The sequence below is a fragment of the Callorhinus ursinus genome, unplaced genomic scaffold (genome assembly GCF_003265705.2).
Source record: "Callorhinus ursinus isolate GAN/ISIS: 27379988/994484 unplaced genomic scaffold, GSC_fseal_2.0 scaffold13, whole genome shotgun sequence".
NCBI lineage: Eukaryota > Metazoa > Chordata > Mammalia > Carnivora > Otariidae > Callorhinus > Callorhinus ursinus.
This window is the reverse complement of record NW_027397075.1, coordinates 26029998-26049067: the sequence shown is the minus strand read 5'-3', so window position 1 is coordinate 26049067 and position 19070 is coordinate 26029998. Positions and strand designations below refer to the sequence as shown.

At 39.0% G+C, this 19070-nt stretch overlaps 1 protein-coding gene across 11 annotated transcripts in view; it reads right to left on the bottom strand.

Annotated features, from left to right (window-relative positions):
- POU2F1 (POU class 2 homeobox 1) overlaps positions 1-19070 on the bottom strand; it is a 173401-nt gene that overhangs the window by 147566 nt on the left and 6765 nt on the right. For 4 of the 11 annotated variants that reach the window (XM_073899954.1, XM_073899959.1, XM_073899956.1 and 1 more), the window contains exon 2: positions 1855-1880. The exons of 3 other annotated variants lie outside the window; for them this stretch is intronic. The gene's annotated coding sequence lies outside the window, so the exon portion shown is untranslated. Of the gene's footprint in view, positions 1-1854; positions 1881-3720; positions 4674-19070 lie in introns of those variants that run through there. 4 more of the 11 variants (XM_073899957.1, XM_073899963.1, XM_073899958.1 and 1 more) reach the window with 2 other exon arrangements.

Genomic DNA, 19070 nt, shown 5'->3' with positions numbered 1-19070 from the left:
GTTAAAACTCTTAAGAAGATATAACTACCCCAAGTCCTTAAAGAGCACTGCACTCCAAAGAATTACCACACACAAATTTCCGCAATATTTCTAAATTCAGAATATACAAGCACATTACTCAAACAACTTACACACATATTACTCAAACAACTAAGTCTTTCCAAAATAAATCTGATAATGGTTTAAAAGAAGTAAAACTGTTACATACTTTGGAAAGCAAAATATACAACTTCCAACCACACAACCTTCCATAAACCATAGTGCATTCTAATACCAGAAATTGATACTTCACCCTCACTGGTGATCAGAAACTGACAAGTGTCCATTGTTCTCTCTCTGCATAAACCTCAAAAAAACCCCTGAAGGCAGAAAAATTTAAACAACATTCAAAATATGAATGGTTTGTGTGCTGTAATTATTGCACCTGCACTTTTTGTTTAAGCTAACTTTTTAAGCACATCTTTTCAACATATGTATGTAAAACATGTATCAAAGCCAAGCTATTTTTCCTTTTCTTGTCCAATAAGTCATAAAGATTTATCATACTTACATTACTGACCAACAACAGAATTCCTAACCACAAGTTAACTGTATGGTAGAGTATGTATCCTAGATTATCATATTAGGGGTAGGAAAAAAGAGAACTTACAAAATCCCATGTTCCCAGCTACTAAGAAAACAGAAGCCTCATAAGTACTATATAGCTCAAAACTGAAAGTCAACTGGGGATGTAATATTTTCAGAAAATTTGAAACAATACACAAAAGAGGGAAAGAGGAAGAGATCTGAAAGAGGGAAAAGTTGGGAAGAGAAAATGAAATTTTCATATCCATTCTTTTTTGAATGGCAAGATTTAGCATAGCTTTGGTCATTCATTTTCTTTCTACCCCAATGCAGGGCATCTTAAGACATTCTGAAGATAGACAGAACCTTCTTCATCATGGCCCCATTTACCAGATAAGGAAATTTTTGCCCATAGAGATTAAGACCACGGAAGTAACAGTGGCAAAATGGGTAGTGGAAACTTTTCCAAAATTTGGACAAGAAACCAAGCATTCTGGCTTCTCAGGTCCTACAAGGATAATGCAATGTTAGTTAGATTCTATTTTTCCATCTGTCAATCAAGTACCCTGAGTACCTGCATTCTTTCCTCCTACTAATGACATGAAGTTTCAATGACTGCGATAAAATTGTGCTTTGTGTTCTCACAGCAGCTATGATAAATTTCAGAGATGTTTTCGCTTTTATAACATTTGCTATTCTTCCTGTTATGTTTGTGTCATTTCCTTAAAGATGCTGCTGGGAAACGGCTATGTAATAAATATGTAATATTAGGATCCCTGCAAGGTGCGGTACCCCACTCTGGAGGTCAGTAGCTGCTGTTGCCTCAGGCCACCCTGCAGCTGCCCCTGCTGAGCCAAGGCCACCAGGCTGCAGAACATGGCTATTCCCCAGCCAGGCCCCCCACTCCTGTCCTGGCCCGGCCCACCTATATGGGGATTTTTTCTCAATAAATATCTGTACAGTACTGTAAATGTGTTTTCTCTTCCTTATGATTTTCTTAACATTTTTCTTTTCTCTCCAGGTGCCCTGGAATAAATCTTTAAAAAAAAAAATGAAAAATAAAATCTACTTTGCAAAGAATAAAAGTTATATAACACTAAACATGGTGTTGACTTTATTGTCTTATTTGATATCAGAAAATTTTGCCTTCTACAGTTTACTGCTTATCTATTGACAACATTTTAAAATCAAAGGATCCTTTTTAAATATGGATAATCATTTGCTTTGTACGTTTGTAACTTTGTATGACACATTAAAAACTACAGCACTTGTTTACACTTGCGTTTTTACCATGAGGTTCCAAGTCATCAAAAGATCTGAAAATAATAAGAAAGAGCTTATATAAATTACAAGTTCTGGGGCAGGAAAAATTTTTGGATTCCAATTTCCAGGCAACGTGCTTAGCAATTTATGTACATTATTACCACATTTAGTCCTAAACATAACTATGTAAGGAAGGATTTTTACAGGTAAATTCTCAGAGCCTAGTTTCTTTCTTTCTTTTTTTTTTTTTTAAGTGCCTAAAATAATGTCTGACACATAGTAAGCATTGAAATATTTGCTGAAGGAAGAAAGGTACTGGTCAGGTATTCAAACATCAATTTGTCAGATTCCTGGGCTAGTATTCTTAATTACCATGCAGTAATGCCCCAAGTTAAAAAATAAAGTAGAGATGAAAGCAGCAGCAGGCAAACGTAAGTTATATAGAAGCACTAAAGAATAACAGATCTTTTCTCAACTCAGAGACAATTCCTCAAAATTCAACACAAATAAAGAAAGAATTCATTTTGGGATACTAAGGAACGAGAGAGAAAGAGAGAGATTATGTTTGCACATTAATAAATATGACTGATAGACCATTTTCTTAATTGATTATTCATGTAGAGATATTTATCCTATCAAAAGCAGATATCATAAATATATTACTATATCTAAAGTTTCAATTCACAGCAAAACAATTAGTACAAACTCATGAAGGTTCTTCATTTTTTCTTACTATGATAATAAAAACAAGTAACAATTCCAAATATGAAAAGTTGGGTCCACATACATCAGTTACGTTGTGGTTCCTGATTTGGAGTAATTTTACATAAAGGGTACATAAGTAAAAGTTAAGCTATGGGAAAAAAGCATCCATTTGTTTTTCTCATCTATCTCAGGACAAAATCCAGTCAATTCTATAGCTCAGACCATCTTTTGAGATAGACTCAAGCATTTACTGTTTTGACATGTCACCAGTGTAAGAAAGTTCTGTGATTTGGGTTCTTACACCATGAGCTTTTCATTCTGTTTTTCAAATACCAGTTTTAACAGTCTTTCAGAATTATCAAGGGCAAACAGCTCTTCCAAGAGGTCCAGACATAAAGCTTGGCACACACATACGTTTTAAAGATGTCCATGTCCTACTGTTTCTCTTCTATCACTGTTTTAGTGCTGAAAGTTGCATTCATGGCATTTACTTTGTCACTAGATAAGCTGAACAACTCAGAATTGATACCTCAATGCCCCAAACAAAAAGTATTAAAGCTGGTGCTTCTTACTTCATCCACAATTAATGTCCACAATACTTTATACAAGTGCAAAGGAGTAAGCAGCACTTAAATGCATAATTATTCCTAAAAAACACTCAACAGACAACTTCATTTCCAAATCTTTGAAAAAAGCAATTGACAATAACAGATTTTCTGCTGTTAATATCTTCCCTAACCAATCAAATAAGGAAGTCAACTAAAGTTAGCTGGAACCTGGAAGCAATACTCTTATTAAATTATTTTAAATTTAAGTTCATCAATTCCTCATTAACACTGGAAAATTACATAACTTCCCTGTGCTTCAGTTTCCACATCTATAAAACACAGATAACATTAAGTACATCATAGTGCTGAGGTGAGGATCAAATGAGGCAAAAAACAAAAACAGTGACTGGCACATGAGCTAAAAACAAACCTGATACATTATTTTATATAACACAGAACCATTTCATCTTAAGCTAATACCGCCAACTGAAATTGTTCATTAATTTTTCAGCTCAAGCAACAAAACTTGCTGCTAACTTATCTACTTATAGCAAATTTTGCTTTAAAATTCTTAGAACAGCATCACTGCATCTGCTCAATTAACTTTGCTGATATTACTATGTTTACAACCCAGCAGTACCTAGAAGCAAGGAGATTTCTGACTCCTCTTTAAAGGAGTTATTTCAGCTGGCACTAGAAAAAAGCTTCTGTAGACCATTTGGAGCCCTGCCTGGAGAAGACAAGTAGGTCACAACAGAAGAGATGCTGTGCTAAGGTTACTGCTTTATACTGGCCGGTGAGAACGAGGAGAGAAGGAGGGCTGCTGGTTAACTCCCATCTCCTGGTGACAAGTTCATTACAAAACAAGGGGTCCCCTAACTCAAAAGTTCCAGAGTGGAGTTCTGAATCAGAATGCAAATTCCCATAAACATAATGTTGAAAAACTCGGGTAGGGCTTCAAACCACCACAAAAACAGTACCTTCATCAGGACACTGGAAGCATTTATTAAAGATGTCTGTGCAGCAGCACAAGAAAAAGTGAGTTAAAACAACAGATGACTTTCAATTATCTGTGAGACACTTTTCTTGGAACAAATTAACAATTACTGCACAAGCTCAGGCAAGGCATAAACCCAAGTCACTTATCTGTTGTCCCACATAAGTCCGAAATGGCAGGAATCCCTTCACTACTTAACTACTGCCTGATTTTAAATATTTTTCTCCTCCTTTAAAGCAATAAAGTTACCAAGTATATAAAACCACTCATAAATTACCTCTACATAATTGCCAGAATTCATTTCAACTCTATTCTTTCCCCTACCTTGTTAATTTCCCCACTACCCCACCCAAAGCACACATCTTGCAATTTCTTCATCCTTTCATTTTTTTATCTTTCTGACTTGAAGAGTCATTTTTTATCTTTCTGTCTTTGCAGCTGAGAATCAGGACTGAAACATTTATACTCCTAAGTGAACTGGCTACTCATACATTTTGTCCATTTTTCTCTTGAGGTATTTGTCATTTATTTTGGATGTCTAAGACCATTTAATACATTAAGAAAAAAATTAACTCTAGGGGCACCTGGCTGGCTCAGTCGTTAAGCATCTGCCTTCGGCTCAGGTCGTGATCTTAGGGTCCTGGGATTGAGCCCTGCATTGGACTCCCCGCTCAGTGGGAAGCCTGCTTCTCCCTCCCCCACTCCCCCTGCTTGTGTTCCCTCTCTCGCTGTATCTCTCTCTGTCAAATAAATAAATAAAATCTTCTAAAAAAAAAAGAAAAAATTAACTCTATCATATAGGCTACTAATATTTTCTCCACACATTATATACATATCTGTGGATTCTTTTGGCAGGTAGAACCTTACATATTTTACACAATTAAATCTATCAAATCTTTTTATGAGTTGTGTGTCATGTCAAAAAGGCTTTCCATTCCCAAAACTAAACTAAAATTATCCCTAATTTTGTCCTAGTACTTTTCTGAGTTTTTCTTTAAACATTTAAATCTTTAATCTCTCCAGAACTCATTTTTGTGTATGGCATAAGGAATGACCCTGACACACAAATTCTTTTTTCAAACAGACAGCCAACTGCCCTAATGCCACCCTGTCCCTCTACCTAATGTCAATTTCAATCATTCCAGGCTCCTAAACTCTGGTTTAATGCTGAGAGGAAACTTCCATGTCTGCATTAAAGTGATCACTTTTCAAAGCATATTGTTCAAGCGGCTATGTAATCTGCTTCTAGCATTCCCAGCACCTGCTGGAATGAAAATAAAAGGAAAAGGTGGGATGGGAGTATCAAATTTGGCTACAATGCCAAAATACAAGCCACCAGAGCAGTTTATGAGGCATGTGTACACCTGTCATATGCATTAAAATTACCCCCTGAACTGCTGCCTATGGGCAGCACTTTTAGCTATGTTCTTTTACTGTGGCAAAGCAGTAAAAACTATGCAACATAAACATACTTATTAGAACTGAGAGCTAACTATGCCTTAACAGCTTGGCAAACAAGGACAACATGAGGAGTTGAACACGTAATCCAAATATCAAGTATCAACCTTTTCCCTTATTTATAACACCTTTTAAGTAGACTATTTAACCAAGTTTTCTCTGTCAGTGGCAAACAATGTTTTTAGAGGACAGTGCCTGGATTGACAATAGGAAAAGGAAGCCTAGAAAAGAAAAATTTTCAGGATGTGCCCAGCACCGTTCAGGGCAAAATATACCTTAGCCAGCAGAAAAGGTATGTCCTGACCATTAGCATAATTAATTAATTTCCTTGGCCTTGACCAAGGAAGAGTTATTAAGCAACTCTTCTGATTATAATTTGGCTTCTCCTAAAGCAAGATTACACACTGTTGAATGGCCAACAATTCTAGTCCACCACGCAAGTATATTTCTCATGATAGGTTAACACCAGCAAGCATTGTTTCTATTTCTGTCTGATCCTGTATTTGGTTAGAAGGAGGCCTGCCAATAAGCCTGCCAATGTGGTAACACCCCTTTGAGGGGCCACCTGAACAGCCGACTAGTCTTCCTGAACAAGACCGCCTTCTCTCTCTACACCTTCAATAATAAGTACGAACAGACAGAATTTCAAACCCAGTGCAGCCCGATATTTATTCTGAAAAAACTTCTTACTGCCAGTACTCCTGTACTAATGTGAAAAGAGATACACTTCCTTCCTCAACATAAAGTTCAGAAAAGGAATATCTATAGAAGATTGACTAAAGGATACGCACTACCTCTATCCTTCTAATTATTCCAAAATCTCTTCCTCTTTTAGCTCAGACTCTGTTCTGAATTATCCTCACCTCTCCACCACATAAATGCCTTTATTTGAGGTCCTCTGATTATGTTTGGCCTATAGAGGGACATTACGAAATTTGCTGGTGCATCCATAGTAGGCTACAATGAGGCCACTGATCATTCCACAACATGGGGTCCTGTTTATAGGGCCTCAGAGGAGAAATTTCCTTCTAATCTTAGTGTCAAGGAACTGCGCTCTTCTTAAAACAAAAGTGTGTTTGCTTTTAAATGTTATGGGCATAAATGGACTAGTTTTTTTTTTTTTGCACCATCTAATATGAAGTTTAGAGAAATATTTATGCTCCACTGAAAGCAAATATTAGATTTTTATATTAGGCCTTTCATTTTATTTTACATCTTTATTCTGCATTTCTTGCTAGTTTATGAATCTTTAAAAAACACCTTAAATTTGGGGGGAGGGGACAAAATGAAACAAATGGAGAGTCTGCATTAATGCATCATAAGAACAACTGTCTTTTTAAATTTAAGGGGTCAGTTAAAAAGTCACATGAGAAGTCAAGGGGGAGGAAGGATTTGGAAAATAGGATGTATGGATTGAAAAAATAAAATCCAGCCAACTCTCAATTAACTGGGGAAAGAGGGAAGGGAAATTAAGAAGGGGTACAGAGAAAAGATGAGGGAATATCCCAAATTATTTATTTATTTATATAAATTAGACAAATGAAATGAGGCAAATTAAAAAAATGTGTAAACTTAACCAAACTTACTGCATAATTAAGGTTATATACCATTCTTAGAAATGTTTATTATTCCACAGGTATCACTCAACACTGTAAAAATGTTAAAGTTGACAAAGAAAACATAAAAACTGTTTGATAAAAATGTCCAAAAGGGTACTACCTGGAAAAACAGATTGTTACCATGAGCTGTGTCTTATCTGAGCCCTTCCCCGCATCCGCCCACCCCGCAAATACTAGGAAAAACCCTACGCTTTGCAACAATCTGAGACTACTGACCACTCAGCTTTCTAACTAACCCAGCGCGATCTAGATAGATATTTAAACTCCACAACAAGCATGATCATGTTTCTGCTGGGTAACCTCTCCTTCAAGGTTGCTGTCATCATTCCTAGCCACCAAGAGACTTTACAATGCTGTCATGGCTCTATGTCAACTCTGGTTCACACATAACACTATTGAGCCATCTCTATTCAGAAGTTAAATTCTATTCCTTATTGTCAGCTTCTTTATATTTCTTGTTCCCCATGCCTCAGGGAACCCCATGTTTGCTTGAAGGTTAGACCCCTGTTCAATCCAGCACTGGAAAGATTTTAGGTTGAGTTCCATCAAGTATATCAAGTCTAAATAAACTCCTAGACTGCCCAAACAGCATTATCCTTCCAGTCCTCCTTTACCCTTCCCCTCCCAAATATTTGAGCAAAAAATTAAACTGTCTTAAGAGCACACAGAGTAAAAATTTATGCTCACTCTACTACTCTCCCTGTGCTAAAAGGAACATATTGTACAAGGATGAGGTATGATTCTGCTCTCCAAGATCACAGTGCCAGAGCTGACCAGTCCCTACCCAGACTACAAACTGTCCCCTCTCTCTGACTGCACAGCTAATAGATGGCTAGAAAAAGAAAGCATCTGACTACCAAGATGATAAATACAGCCAGCATTTATTGATTACCATACAGGGTCAATGAGAGATCACTTAGAATACGTAGATGTTTCTGCCGATCGTTTTTTATTCTTTCAAAAATGCACTATTTCCTTTAAACAATGGTTAGTCTGCATACAAGCTCGTTCCAGATTAGTAAGACTTGGCTGTCACTGAAGCTCTGCTAAGTGGAAGGGAAATTAGCTACAGATCCAAGGAAAGAGAGCAAATGTGTTAACAGCCACAGAGAAGAGAACCTTGGCACATGGGATACTCCATAAAGGCAAGCACTATGGCGGTTACCAACACAAACTCAGAAGAGTGCCTTGTAAACGCTAAGCATTCAGAAAATATATGCTATGCATAAACTTGTTAAACAAAATAAATTATTCTGTAGAATACTACAAAGAGGCTAAATAACTAGCCCATTGGCCCACAACCAGTAAATGGCAAAGCCAAGATTCCAACCCAGATCTGTCCAGTTCCAGAGATAGAGCTCTTTTCACTTCCCTATGTGCTTCTTATCATGGCAGATCAATATAACAAGGTTCACTGAGAGAGTAGTCGAAGGCACAGGATAAACATGCTAGATCTCCTTAGAAAGTAAATTTTACTCAAAGTTGTATAATTTTAAATATTTGGTATCTAAAACAAACACCAATGTGTTACGAAAAAGAAGACTTCATAATTACCAATTTTAGATTACATGGGCCATGACATTTTTTCATTTTGTGATAACCCCAGGCTCTCTTAAGGATACAAGTTCATTCTCCTCTTCCACTAGAAATACACTAATAGAAGAAAATGTGAAAATCAAAACACCACTCCATCAACACTTGTTGACCCTCCCCGGCTGGCAGCGGCCATCCACTGAAACGAAGCCATGGGCACTCCCAAACGCACAGGAGGTTTGGCTCTGCGGGCCGGGAAGGGGGGGGGGGAGATCGGGGGGGGGGGCGGGTAGGCGGCCCGCCGCTCCGCGCTCCCGACCCCGCCCACCCGGCCAGACCGGGTCACACGGGCGGTTCCGGGGCACCGCGGCCGCAGACGCCCAGTTCCTAAGGCACCACCCACGGCAGGCCTGGCCAGCGCGGTGTAAACCAGCCCGTCTGCTCGAAGCCTTCGGGGTTGCCCAGGAGCGAGCTGGACCCCGCTACACGGGTCTGAGAGTCCCCAGGTCTTACAGGGTTGGTGAGGATTCCACATACAAAATCTCAGAGGTTATCCTTCACTGGTCCACGCCGTAAAGCTCTCAGAAGAAATCCTGCCCCACCCCCCCACCCCCGTGCATCACCAAACCAGTCCCCCAGGACCGGGAGATGCCAGGGCTGACACGTGCAAAGGCAGCGGAAAGGGCCACAGGTTTCTCCGCACTGTACAGCCTGGGGAAGATCAGCTCCACCGTAATACAGGTAACGTCGGTAAAATTCTTACCTAATAAAGCAGTCATATCTGCTTAAGTGTTCTTTGTTAAAACTAGCTGTCTACGTTGTCAAAATTATGAAAGTTAAACTGCAATAATGCTTGAAGTCTGTTAAGTGATGGTGTTGTTTCTAAGATGATACTTTTGTCTTTGCTTTATCTTACTAGGGGAGTTTATATAGGTCAGTGTTTAAAATGCTGTTTGGTGGGGCGCCCGGTTGGCTCAGTGGTTAAGCGTCTGCCTTCGGCTAAGGTCATGATCCCGGGGTCCTGGGACTAAGCCCCGCATCGGGCTTCCTGCTCCGCGGGAGGCCTGCTTCTCCCTCTCCCACTCCCCATGCTTGCGTTCCTTCTCTCGCTGTGTCTCTCTCTGTCAAATAAATAAAATCTTAAAAAAAAAATAAAATAAAAAAATAAAATGCTGTTTGGTGTAACAGATGTAAAATTAATTTTGTAAAAGCAAAAAGCAAATAAACACATCCCTGTTAGGCACCAAATACATAGGAAGCATGAGTTAAATGTCAGGGACAAAATGCAGTCCTTAACCTCACAGAGCTTAGGTTATTCTGGAAAAGAGAAACAAGTTCACCAGTAATTAAAAGTGCTACCATAGGGGCGCCTGGGTGGCTCAGTTGGTTAAGCGACTGCCTTCGGCTCAGGTCGTGATCCTGGAGTCCCGGGATCGAGTCCCACATCGGGCTCCCTGCCCAGCAGGGAGTCTGCTTCTCCCTCTGACCCTCTTCCCTCTCGTGCTCTCTATCTCTCATTCTCTCTCAAATAAATAAATAAAATCTTTAAAAAAAAAAAATAAAAGTGCTACCATAGATGGCTGAATAGGATGTATAGAAACAGAGAAAAGGTCTCTAACTCTTGACTCGGACTTGGAAATGGGGAAGGGAGTAGGGAAGTTGAAGAGTTCCCAGTAGGTGACCCAATCTCTTCTCTCATCCCTAAACTACTTCTCAAAAGATGGGTAAGAATTAATTAGATGGAAGAACGGGGAGGTACTCATGGAAAGAGAATATTTAAATTATAAATTTTCAGGAAAACCACAAGTATTCTGAAAGGCTGGAACCAGGGCAATACAACAAGGAAAAAAAAATCAGTTTTACATTTGAAAAATATACAGAAAAATAAAAAAAATTTAAAGAGATGCCCAACTTACAGTAAAATATGAAAATGAAAATATGTTAATACTTTTCATCTATCAACATAGCAAAAATTTAAAAGAGCTTGTGGGGAAACTGGTACTATTAAATGCTGCAGATAAAATATATATTGTAGGTAAAAATATACAATGACAACATAGCTAAAATTTTAATTTTATTATTTATTTTTATTTACTTATTTGACAGAGAGAGACAATGAGAGAGGGAACACAAGCAGGCGGAGTGGGAGAGGGAGAAGCAGGCTCCCCGCTGAGTAGAGAGCCTGATGCAGGGCTCGATCCCAGGACCCTGGGATCATGACCTGAGCCGAAGGCAGACGCTTAACAACTGAGCCACCCAGGCGTCCCCATAGCTAAAATTTTTAAAGCCATGATTTTTTTATCCTACAATTCTTATTCCTAAGAATTTATTTTTAAAAAAGAAAACATTATAGGGACGCCTGGCTGGCTCAGTGGGTGGAGCATGCACCTCAATCGGGGTTGTGAGTTTGAGCCCCATGTTGGGTAAAATCTTTAAAAAAAAAACACCATTATAGATGGATGCTTATATCTATGGGGAAAAAATCTAACATATCAAAAGGATCAAGTAAATTAGTTGGTCCACCTATACAATAAAATACTGCGTAACCACTGAAAAGGATGAGGGGAGATGTGGAAGAATACTCATGAACAACTGTTAGATAAAAAAGGCAGGTTATGGTGCGTCTGGGTGGCTCAGTCAGCTGACTGTCTGACTTTTGATTTAGGTTCAGATCGTGATCTCAGGATCCTGGGATGAAGCCCCACATGTCAGGGCTCCGTACTCAGTGGGGAGTCTGCTTCTCTCTCTTCCTCTCCCGTTCCCCCCCCCCCCGCACTCTTTCTCTCTCAAATGAATAAATAAAACCTCTTAAAAAAAAAAATGGCAGGTTATATTAGTTTTGAAGAACTGAAACCTGAAGCCATGTCAGTATTTTCTAGTTTTATAAGACAAGGTAAAAATTGCCCCTTTGCTGACTTCACTGCGCCTCTCCGTTTAACCTAAGAATCACCCTTGATCAGCTACGGCCACCCTGAGTCATAATTCAACAATTAATTTGTCATTTGTTATTTATGCCCCTAGAAGTTATTCAACTAAATAAATAAAGTTGAGACATCTTAAAAAAAAAAGGGGGGGGGAGAAAGAAAGTTAGCCTTGAAATTACCCAAAGTTACACCTAGCAAAAAAAAAAAAAAAACTGTTTATTTTACTGGCCTGAAAAAATCCTAAATAGGGAGCCTTCCAAAAATTTAAGAAAAGAGGAGGGGGGGAGGTTACGTAACAGATGTACACTACGATTCCTTTTTAAAATTATGTGCACAGACATGAGGGGTCAGGCACATTCAGGGTGATGCACTATGCACCAATGGGTATGTGTCTGCACATACTCACGAGCACATTCCGGAAAGGGGCTCAATAACTGAACCAACATCATACTGGTCCTTATAGCAGTACATTACTGATAAGACAAGATTCCAGCATCATGAGCTGGCAATGGCTCTGACACTATAGCCTAAGTTCCTGAATTCACAACATGATTTCTTACAGCAATACTCATTAAATTATTAATTTGTCTTCCCAGGCTATAGTGATGTTTACAATGTCTATCATAATATCAAAGGATTTTCACCAATTCCTTTCTAACTGATTGGTATGTAAGTATATATATATTAGTCTTCCTGAACAGCATTCTCGGCTGACTGCATGAGAAAGCACCAGGGGAGTGGGGGTGGGGGAGAGTGGCTCTCAGCAAGGCAGTGTAAAGAAAAATATTTCAGATACAAACAGCATAACAATTAAACAGGGTGACACTGGACAAGACTAAACAGGGTATATATGGTTGAGAACACCAATACTATTAAATGACTAACTTATCAGAAACAATGATCAACCACCATGTTTCCTCAACTGAAAGCTACACCCCTGGTTTAGTAACAGCTTGGCAAGGGGTAAAGGGAATGGTAAACAAATGCATGGTATTTCCCTGTACATCAATTTTAAGTCACAACTCATTAAATGTTAAAATATTTTATTTATATTTTCTTCCAAGATTTTATTTAAATTCAAGTTAGTTAACATATAGTGTAGTATTTTCAGGAGTAGAATTTAGTGATTCATCACTTACATATAATACCCAGTGCTCATTATAATAAGTGCCCTCTTTTATGCCCATCACCCATTTAGCCCATCCCCACTAACCACCTCCCCTCCAGCAACCCTCAGTTTGTTCTCTAAAGTCAAGAGTTTCTTATGGTTTGCCTCCCTCTCTGTAAAATATTTTAAAGACATGTTAATCAAAATAATAAGCAACAGTGTAAGTCCTAATTTCCTAAGTAGCAAACTGGGTCATGAAAAAATATAAAATAAACAATTCCCCAAATAAAAATTATCTGAATGTTAACATCTGCAAATAGCTTCAGTTTTAAATTCTTAACAGAAATCCAAATTGTTCAGAATTTATGGGTTACCGGATTCAGCAGTCTGTACAGTTTCAAAATATTTTTTTAAAGATTTTATTTATTATTTTAGAGAAAAAGAGAGAGCAGGGGGAGGAGTAGAGAGATGGACAAGCTGACTCTGCACTGAGCACAGAGCTGGATGCTTAACTGACTGAGCCACCCAGGCACCCTGCAAAATATTTTTAATAATCAACGTCTGGAGATACCTGAAAGCTAAGTTAACAATAGATATAGTAATCAGGTGTCCATCTCTCCAAATAGCAAGCTAGAGATGAATATAAAATTGGCTCTAGACCATACAATTTGGGCTTGGAAACGGTGTAAGTGCACTAAGGATAAACAGTTGGTACATACTTCATCATCCAAGTGACTCGAAACAGAATTTACTGGTTAAGAGCATGATAATTCTCTTAATTGCCTACTGCCACAATCAAAACAGGTCAGAGACCTAGATGCGCCACTTACCCTCTTTAAACTACAGTTTTCTCACGTGAAAGATGAGGATGACAACCACACACACCTCATGGGCCATGGTGAAGATTAATGCAAAAATGCATATAAAGCATTTTGTAACTGGCACAAAGACTTAATAAATGTTATTATGGTCACTGGAAATTAATACACTTGGTGGAGGGTATGAAATCTCTTCCACAGATTTTGCCTGTGTATTTGGCCATTAAAAAGGACAAAGATCATATAAAAATAGCCTTATAATAAAATCATCTTCAGCTCTTCAGCTAAATCTTAGTCTTCCTAGACTAGACAGACCAAACTTGAGTTCCTTGAAAGTGCTGTGTTTTCACCAGTTTCAAGAGTAATGTATATATACTGTGCCCTTTGCTTAGAACATTTGCAATCCTACTTCCTACTTGGCCTTGGACTGATTAACTTTCATTCATCCTTCATGTCTCAGTGTAAACATCACTTCCTTAGGGAACCCTTCCCAAATCCTCTTGTCCAGATTAGGTGTTTCCATAAGATATCTTATGCTTCTGGCTGTATCTTACTCAGAGTACTCTGGATTTCCCATATTTTATTCAATTAAGTAGGAACAGTGTTATTTAATGTATGACTTGCCCAACAGATTATAAACTTTGAAGGCAAAAACTGTATCCATCTTACTGGCTATTCTATTTCCAGTATTGGGTAAATGGCAAGGAATAAAAGACGCTCTATAAATATTTACTGAATTAAGTGAATGCAGAAGGACCAGTCAGGTTGGTTAATTATAATCCAATTCATGCTCACATTGAGAACTATTACAGTTCCTGATAAGCTTACTATCCTTGTTCATTCACATCCTAATAAGACGTTTCAAGTTTAAAATCTAAATACCACCTTTCTGGACTACCTCTCTCATGTGAGCTCTATTGCTAAGATAGGATCAAGTCTATCATGCTCTATATTCTTTTTTTGTTTGGGGTTTTTTGTTTGTTTTTTTAATTTAAATTCAATTAGCCAACTTACTGTACATCACTAGTTTCAGATGTAGTGTTCAATAATTTATCAGTCTATGTATTTTTTAAAGATTTTATTTGAGAGAGAGAGTAAGCAAGAGAGAGAGCACAAGCCAGGGGAGAGGCAGGGGAGAAGCAGACTCCCTGCTGAGCAGGGAGCCCGATGCAAGGCTCGATCCCAGGACCCTGGGATCATGACAAGGCAGATGCTTAACCAACTGAGCCACCAAAGCACCCCATCAGTCTATATACGTAGTATATATATTAAAATGGTATCTAGATGAAAGCCAAGCTACTCAAAGTATCTGTGTTTACTGGTCTTCACCCAAAAGATAGTACTGAAGAATTCCATAGCTTAAAAAGAAAAAAAAAGTATGAAAACAATCCATAATTTATCCATGAGAATCTTACGGGCCAGAAAAGTTAGACATCAGAAAGCTACACGTGCTACAAACAGAATAAGGACCTAGGTGTTTTTTGTTTTAAATTTTGGTATTGAAAGAAGACTTCAACTTCCTCCATTTTTTTTTAAAGATTTTATTTATTTGAGAGAGCAAGAGCGCACGCAATCAGGGGGCAGAGGCAGAGGGAGAAGGAGAAGCCCCCGCTGACGTGGGGTTTGATCCCAGGACCCCAGGATCATGCCCTGAGCCCAAGGCAGCCGCTTAACCAACTGAGCCACCCAGGAACCCCGAACCTAGGTTTCCTAGTTCTGTTTGTCTTTCCACTATAGAGCCTTTTTGGTACATTGAGAACCGCTGGTTCAAAACAGTCTAAGCAATAGTCTTGGAATGCAACCATCCTAATTTAAATTATCCTAATCATTCAGTGCTACTGAATCATTTGTAAAGCTTTTTTAAACTAGGTATGGCCAGATCTCTACTGTATTAAAAACCCTGGAGTAAGGCCTGAGCCTTTGCATGTTGAGAAAGTTCCAAGGGTGATTCTTATCCCAGCAAAGACTGAGAACTCCTAATTTAATCAATCAAGCATTATCTGCTAAATGTCTACTCTGTCCCTAGCAATGTGTTCTTGCTCTCAAAGCTCTTAGAGGAGACAAGATTTACTTATATAACTCAATTAGAGAAGAAAGTAAGACTGTGTATAATGAAGTGCTGAATTAGCTAAATGAACACAAATTAAGTGCTAAACTCAGAGAAACTAGGACAGTAGCAAAGGCTTGAGAGATCAGCTATTTTTGGAGACAGAATAACAGATAGGTCCTTTATGATAAACAAGGACAAGAGATTTCAAACAGTGTGCTCAGCAGGAGTCCTCAAGGATCCTGTGGAAGTGCCTTAAGGGCCACAATGGAAAACAGAGGGAGGATGCTTGCTTTTCCTGCCCCTGACAACTATTTCAATCAGAAGAGCTCCACTCTTACCTTTTGTACAATAAGCTTCTGCCTAAAATTCATTTTAAAAAGAATTAAAAAAAAAAAAGAACTCCAATGACTTTTAAAAGTGTGAAAACTAGGGGCGCCTGGCTGGCTCAGTCGTTAAGCGGCTGCCTTCGGCTCAGGTCATGATCCCAGGGTCCTGGGATCAAGTCCCACATCCGGCTCCCTGCTCAGCGGGAAGTCCGCTTCTCCCTCTCCCACTCCCCCTGCTTGTGTTCCTGCTCTCGCTGTGTCTCTCTGTCAAATAAAGAAATAAAATCTTTAAAATAAATAAATAAATAAAAGTGTGAAAACTCTCTTATTTACAAATATGAAGGGGGAAAAAAATCAGTGAAGTAACTTGTCTCAAAGTCCCAAAGCTAATTAGTGATCTAGAACCCACATCTGTCAACTCACTATACCACATCACACTGATATTACAAAGGAGGGGACAGTGTGAGCAGACAGTCTCGTGGAGCATCCCAAATGCCAGCCTGACCAAAACAGTGGGGTGGGTTGGTTGGTTGGTTGGTTTGTTTATTAATTAATTAATTAATTAATTATTTGACAGAGTGAGTGAGTGAGTATGTAAGCAGGGGGAGCGACAGGCAGAGGGAGAGGGAGAAGCAGGCTCTCCCTGATAAGGGGTTCGTCCTGGGATCATGACCTGAGCCGAAGGCAGATGCTTAACCCACTGAGCCACGCAGGCGCCCTGGTGGGTTTACTTTCAAACTGGGATGGGGACTGTGGAGCAGGAGCATAGGGGGTGAGGAGGGAGGATGAAAAAAAGCCAAAACAAGCATGAGACTAAAATACAGCCACCCTCCCAGAACAGCTTTTCAACACAAAGTTTCAGGTAGATTTTTAAAAATATTTAATTAAATCTGCTAAAAGAAACTGTGTTTGTGGTGGGCCTATATAAGCGGACTTCCTGGGTGGAACTGTTGAGTCATGCTCTGTAAGGAAGTAGCATAAGATAAGAATGCATAGGCAGGGATGGGGGCTAGATAACAGAAGTTTATGTTTGCTACAATGCAACACCTCCACCTCCAAACTTTCAGAAGAGTAGCAGGGGAGTGTATTCCCTCTCCCAGGGTGTTGGCTGCACAAGGAAGCGTACAACCTGCAGTAAGGTGCCCCACAGAATCAATCTAAAGCTAAAGCTTCTCCTTCTCTACAGCAACACAAGTAATAAAATCACTGATTTTACTCTTGTGCTCCTGTAAGAAAAACTCTTACAGTACTTTAAAAATGCTTCTGCTATCAATTTGTTACTCCCCACAGCATCGCTCTAACACTGGTATTATCACCATCTTATTGTTGAGAGAAACAACCACAGAAGTCAGTGGCAAAGTCAAAATGAGAGGTCTAGATTTACAATGCTCAGACTCAGTGCTCAGTCCACACACATAGTGGCATGAGCACAAATCTCAATCCTAGTATTTGTATGTTTATTACACATTTAGTTCAGTAAAACTGTTCTGATCTTCACAATGAATTTGTAACCTAATAATATCCACCCAATCATGTCTCAAATGACATTTCCAAAATTGAATTCATTGCCTATTCTCCAAATGGCTCCCTCTTCCAACCTCCCTACCTCTGTTCATTTGGCACTGCTCTTGGTAATCTAAGTTCAAAACCTTAGCATCCCTCTTGACTCTAACTAGCTGCTAAACACTTAAAATTAAGGGCTTTTATCATGGCTAGTCCAGAACAAAAAAAATTCAATGGCTTCCTACTGCCTAGCAGAAGAAATCCAAACTCCTACACCACCAAAGCTGAGTATTCAGAGCACTCCAGAACAGTCCCAAACTACCTTCCACCACTCCCCACTGTACAGCCTAAGGAACAACTAACCTGGAAGTCCTGCTGTTCCCCAAACACTGTACTTACTGAGCACATGACCTTGTGAAAGTTACTTAATCTAGGCTTTATTTTACTCAACTATAAAATGGGTGTAATAATACTTGCCTGAAAGGACCAACTGAGGTAATGAAAATGAGAGTGCTGCTATAAACTTTAAAGTACTATAAAAATACAGACATTATCATTATGTCATGGTGATGGTAATTTTATTTTATTTACACCTGCCTTGCTCCAGAAAGGACATAAAGGCAGCCTACATGAAACACAAAATAACAAGAGTTTAAAGACAGAAGCAATAAAAGAAATATAAAACAAAAGTTAAGGACACAAAATGGGGGCGCCTGGGTGGCTCAGTTGGTTAAGCGACTGCCTTCGGCTCAGGTCATGATCCTGGAGTCCCGGGATCGAGTCCCACATCGGGCTCCCTGCTCAGCAGGGAGTCTGCTTCTCCCTCTGACCCTCCCCCCTCTCATGTGCTCTCTCTCTCTCATTCTCGCTCTCTCAAATAAATAAATAAAATCTTTAAAAAAAAAAAAAAAAGGACACAAAATGGAACTGGGCATGAGGAGGCTAAGAAAAACGCATACCATAATTACCCATCTCACCTTTCAGGTTAATAACTCGGTCTAAACGCTGCAGCTGATTAAAAGGAAACTACGTCAATTAGACAATCCAGTGTCCAAAAGACTAAAAACAAAACCATTGGTCAGAAATAAAATAGTTCCTAATATAAAGACCTGGCAAGAATTTCTTCTAAAGGTCCTTATTCTGTTTGATTAACTGGACAACATCCTCAACATATGTACTGTGGATTCCCTATTTTATAATATCATTATTAGACTGAAAGCCTGTTGAGGCCAGGTAACTGTCCTGTTTGTATCTCTAACAGTGTGTAGAGCAATTAGTCAACAAACCACATGCCTCAATTTTTATATACTGGTTTCCATGGATGGTCTCTGCTTCCTATTTCCAACCACCTTGCACACCACCATATTAATCCTAAAATATCACTTTTATCACAGGATTCCTTACTTCAAAAACTTCCAAAAGCCTCCCTGCACATAGAAAAAATGCCTCATTCTTTATCTACAATCCTGAACGTTTCCCCAGCAATGTGCTTCCCTGTCTTCCCATTCCTCCAAATTCTTTTTGCCTTTCTTAAGCTCAGCTTTAAGACTCATCTTCTACTTAAAGTCTTCTCTGACTGGCAGTAATGTAGTATAGAGGGAGAGACTGGGGGTGTAGGGAGGAGGAGTCTAGAAAGTCCGAAGTCTTGTGTTCT